This window comes from Rhamphochromis sp. 'chilingali', assembly GCF_963969265.1.
Source record: "Rhamphochromis sp. 'chilingali' genome assembly, chromosome: 18".
NCBI classification, from domain to species: Eukaryota; Metazoa; Chordata; class Actinopteri; order Cichliformes; family Cichlidae; genus Rhamphochromis; species Rhamphochromis sp. 'chilingali'.
This window is the reverse complement of record NC_137945.1, coordinates 22169414-22174980: the sequence shown is the minus strand read 5'-3', so window position 1 is coordinate 22174980 and position 5567 is coordinate 22169414.

Genomic DNA, 5567 nt, shown 5'->3' with positions numbered 1-5567 from the left:
TAAACAGAAGACACAATTGCACCCTATCAATCAAACGGTGATGATACGCTGTCTTAGAAATGCGCTCTGGCTGGCATGCCGTAAAGCGGTTCTGTTTTGCAATACCCTGAGAAATGAGGGTGGATAGATGTACTTATAGTGGCAACTCGGATAAAATAGCCTATATCTCACCTTTCGCACACTCATTCTCTAGTCTCTTCCCTCCACTCCCCTCCTTGTGTTAGATGAGTTTAAAGCAGATCGTATTTCCACAGGTGGCTGTGACACGAACTTACCCTGGAATGTTGAGCGGCATAAATCTCCGTAATTGCACGGTATCGACCACATAACTGGAGCTGCAACTGTTAAGGGACACACCCTTTCTCTTTTTTTTTCTTTCTTCTTCTTTTTTCGCTCCATACCATTTTTCATGCTTTTATCTGACATTGAGAAAGGGGGCGTTAATCACTGCACATGCACACTTATTCGAGAGCCAGTCTCCTTCCCACACACACACACACACACACACACACACACACACACACACACACACACACACACACACACACACACACAAATGGTGATACATCCATGTCAAGCAGAGCTACTGACACTCCTATGGAAAAAGTGAGGATGTCAGGGATGTGCTCAGAATATGTTTTGACTGCTCTGACTTTGACTGCATATATTGAAAGTATTCACAGAGAGACCCGTGACATCGGTGTCCTGTAATTGATGGGACAATGTCAAGACTTTTAAAATCTGTAAACTTCTGCAGCTTGACTGCACAGTTTGATGACTTGACTGAGGAAAGAGAGACAAGTCTTTTCATCCAGACTGACTTCCGTGACATGTGACGATGTCTTTCTTGTTTTTCTTGTGTGCGCGGTCGCTCGACTGTACCGAACAAAGGCCTCAAACCTTTTTTAAAAAAGAAAGCAAAAAGTAATCCAGCCCCAGAAAGAATCTTGGACACTGTTTCGATGATTGTCTGCATGTCCCTGTTTACATAGTATGTATACATGTACATCACATAAGGCATTTTTCAAAGATTCTTCTCTGGGATTGTGCACACTTACAGATATCTTGCACTGATTAACCGTCAAAATTATGCTCTCCGATGTCTTATTAACATCTCTAAAAAAACGGGAAATGCATTTTCTGCTTTTTTTGTGCTATTGGAATCGAAATCCTGTCTGCAATTAGATTGTTGGCTATATATATATATATATATATATTTTTTTTTTTAAATATTTTGGCTTGTTTAGTAAAACCTGGTTAAGCTAGCAGGTTTTGTTCTCAAGAGTTTAATCCAGCCCCCTGTAAACACATGCCCTTCATGGTCTGCATTAACTTTTGTTTGTGTCTATTTTTTCCACAGTGCTCCTCTCATCATCCCAGTTGTTCAAGCAAAAAACAAATAAACCCCATAAAAGGTAAGAAAAAAAAGTTATACCATTGCAATTACATACATACATTTGAGGACAAAGCAAACGATAAAAAAAAAAAGACTTCACCGCAAGATGTATACAGAACACGACCTGCCTAGAGAAACGATTTCAGATCCCACATACACGTACCAGTATCTGTTGTAAACAAAGTAAGACAGCTCTTCCAGTTCATCCTTCTGAGCTTTAAAACCTCAAGTTGCCAAGAGTGACATCACCGGGTCCAGACACAGATACATCTCTTCCCTCGGGGTCTAGGGTAGAGGGAAGGGAAGAAGGTGGGATGGAAAGGTGGAGAAAGAGAAGCTGGGGGATGTGAGGGTTCTGAGGTCGGCCTGTGGAGGGTTGGAGGTCTCCTTTTCTGCCAGGTGTGCTTTTCACACACACACACACACACACACACACACACACACACACACACACACACACACACACACACACACACACAACCTCTCTCCTTCCACGGCGGTGTCAGTGCTGCGCTGAAAAATGACAAGGCCAGACACTGAAGCCGGCATGACAGGAGAGCTGCTGTGGCTGCAGTGAAGAGTTCCCACACAACTCACAGCGGTGGGAAGAAAATACGCACACAAAAAACACAAGTCCAAGCCAGGAGTAATTTCTCATTAAAAACACAAGTTACACTCATTTTCCAAAACATAATATGACTAATCTTATAATACCTGTTCTCGGGTGTTTTCATGAGCTCATTTACACTTATATGATTTTAGTTAGCTTAGCTTTTACAACACAAAAATGAGCTAATGTTTACAGGGGAACAAAAGTGACAGAAGAATGTCCTGAATTAATTTTTGTAAAAGTTTCCTATGAAAACTCGTGGAGCCGGACCAATATTAAATCTAGAGCAGAAGATGCGACTGTCTCCAGCTTGTGCTGATGAACAGGATATACAGTGACAGGACAAACATCCCTGGGTCACCATGCCATTGCTTCCCTGCCATTAATTACAGCTCAGCCGGTGCATATAAGCTACTAAAGATTATCTAAGGATACAGAAGATTATCTCCGGATGTGAGCTCTTCGGGAAACATAAATAGTCTACCTCTTCTTTCCTCTTTTTATTCCACCCACTGCTTTGCCTGTGAAACCTGGGGTTCTTCACATGGTGTCCATTATGATTAAGAAAGAAAATGATGACCGGTTAAGACCACCGGGGCAGCTTTTAGACTGCCAGCAGAATTTACATTTCTCTTTGTCTTCTAATTGTTTTTTTTTTCATGCATGCATGCAAACACTCAGAAACAGAGAATTCTTTGTTTAAAAAAAATTTAAATACAAAACATCTTCATGACAGTACTGTAAATTCACCCCATTAGCCATTTGAGCTGAATGCCATTTGCATCTCCTTAAGTTTGTGTTTTGCATCGGTTCACTGACATAACCTTACGGTGGACAATTTTACTTTTAGAATGGTTCCGACTCAAAGGACTTGAGTTTGACAAGGTAATGAAATACTAATGTGCAGTGACATAGGTAACCCTGAGCAATACTTGTGCAGCAGGGCTGGAAAATAAAACACTCCCACTCATTTTGTAAATGTTTTCGCTTTGAACCTCATTTGAGTATTTCGGCTAATTTATACTTCCACTGCACATTTGCCCTTCAGAAACAAATACTGCTGATTGATGATCCCGCATTTCCATTTCTCTTTCGTTAGTTGATTATCCGTTTTTAAAATTAAGCTTTTTGCGTAAAAAGAAAAAAATGACACAAATGAGACGCTCCGTTGCCGGTGATTTTTTTGTTTTTAATTCTACCGATCTCGTGACACCTTGCACAAAACATTTGGTGCCTGTTGATATATTTCAGACTCTGCAAGACAAAAATGACACTTCCTCTAACACTGCACAGCTGGCATCATTAAAATCTGGAAAAAGCTGGAGTTATCCAAATATGTCATAAAAAGCAACAATTTGAGAAGAGCCAGAAAAACACTGATTAAATATTTCCTTCCCATAACAATATCCTTCCTAACAGTAGGTAAACTTACCCATGTGTGGGTAGTATTACTCTTTTGACACCACTAAATGCTGGTGGTACTTTGTTTAAGCTGTATGTACATGATCAAAATGACAATAATGGCTCAGCAATCACTGCCTCTGTGTACCATATTGAATATTAAGTATGTATTAAGTAATATTAATAAGTAAATAGGGCACCTGCCATTGTCTGAAAAGGCATTACTGTTTGTCTAATGTCACTGGATTGCGTAATGTGCATTTTGTTTGTACAATGTAATTTTATGTCCCAATAAATACAAAATCTTTCTTATTTTCTAAAGAGCCTGCTGCTTTTTGATTTAATGCTCAAAATTTCTTGTGCTACGAGTTCACCCGGTCTTTTGTCTTTGAAGTAAACACAAGCACTAATGAGAAAACAACAAAGCTAGAGAAAAAAAAGAAGAAATAAAATAACCGCCTGGAAGCCACTGTGTGCTTTAGATTATATGTTTATCAAGTCTGAATGGGAACACATGTCGAAAAGCAAAAATGCCCAAATGCCTTTTTATCAGCTGAAAATAAAAAAGTCTTGCAATCTGCCTTGTTTCCACCTTTTAGGGTTCATTTGCACAGATTTGTCCGGTTTGCAATTTCCCAGATAATTAAATTGATTCCCAAATGTCACTCATTTGATTGTTTTGTATTAATCCTCATATTTTATTTCTTGTCCATACAGAACTATGAGGCCAAAGGCAAAGCGTGACACTTTGAAAAAGCAAAGCATTCCAATAAATGAGTTCGGCGTTTGAGACTAAATGAACACTTATCAATGCTCATAATTTCTCTCCAAACTTTTAACCGCCTTCCTCACTTGCATGCGTGCGTTTTCATATTATTGCTGAGTTACAATTACTGCACCCTTCCTGTAATCCATTTTCACGGAAAAGCGACTCTCAGCATGAGCTCATCAGCTAAACATCCCTTCTAAACAATCGGTGAGACAACTGGCTTTCTGCTTTATCTGGAACAAAAGGCGTCTATGGTTACATCTTCTTGGTTACAGAAACATGACACAGTGTTTTTACTCCAGCACTTTTGACTGATTCCAGATTATCTTCCTCGGGGGGCTCCCGTGTAATTTGGTAATTTGTCTACGACTACCTTTTAGCATTTTTACAACTTTTTTAAGGAATGCGGTCGTACAAAAGGCCAGTGTGGCATCACAATACAGGACAAAAAGTCTCTGGATCATACCCATGCTGCATCAGTGTGGAGTTACAATAATACTGTGAAGGTATGGTTACAGTGATAATGACAGCCGATGGTCTTTTTTTGTTGTTCAAGGAATTCCCCCTATTTTCTTTTGTTGAACTGTCAGTGAATCGGTGTCACCTTTGGATACTGTAACGATATATTGCATTGAAACATATGAAAATTACTGAGTAAATTATGGGAGATTGTGTAATTGAGTTCTGATGTGATAGTGTTTTTTCCCCCTCCGCAGCGCTGTGGGAGCATTCGGGTGGAGGGGGAAAGACCACAGGACACAGTGACAAGCTAGTGCTCTGCCTATTACCGGCCATGAGACTGTGCTCAGCTGATACGTCCTGTCACCCTTCTATACAAATCTTCCTGATATCGCCTCTGTGCACGCTTACACTCAGAGGCAGGTGGCGGCCTGAACTTGCTCTGTCACTCTGCTATACCCGGATTCCTACAGAGGAGAGAAGGGGCCCCCACGGGGACCCTAATCGCTAAAGCAAAGGGTCATCCATCAAGTCAGCCTCAGTGGGGACATTAGGGGAAAAAGGCAGAGGAGGGATGAACGACACAGGGAGGGAGAAGTAACGGGGAGAGACAGAAGCAGAGAGTGGGAGGGGGGGAGACTGAGAGAGAAACAGATTGAAATACAATGAGCACAGAGAGAGAGAAAGAGGCAGAGCAGAGCTTTCTGTTTGTTTAGGGTCTGTCTCTGTCATTGTGATGCCTTGGTAGAGAGGTTACCGGGGGTGCCTCTCGGACACTGGGGGCTGCCGTGCTCCGTTGACGGCCCTGCGACCGAGCATATGTCACAAGTCTAGTGCGAACGAGGGCGCTGCCTCTGCTGGGGCACACGTCATTAGCACCATCTGTGACAGTACCCATGAGGCCCTGGTATGCACAAATACACTGGTTTTGT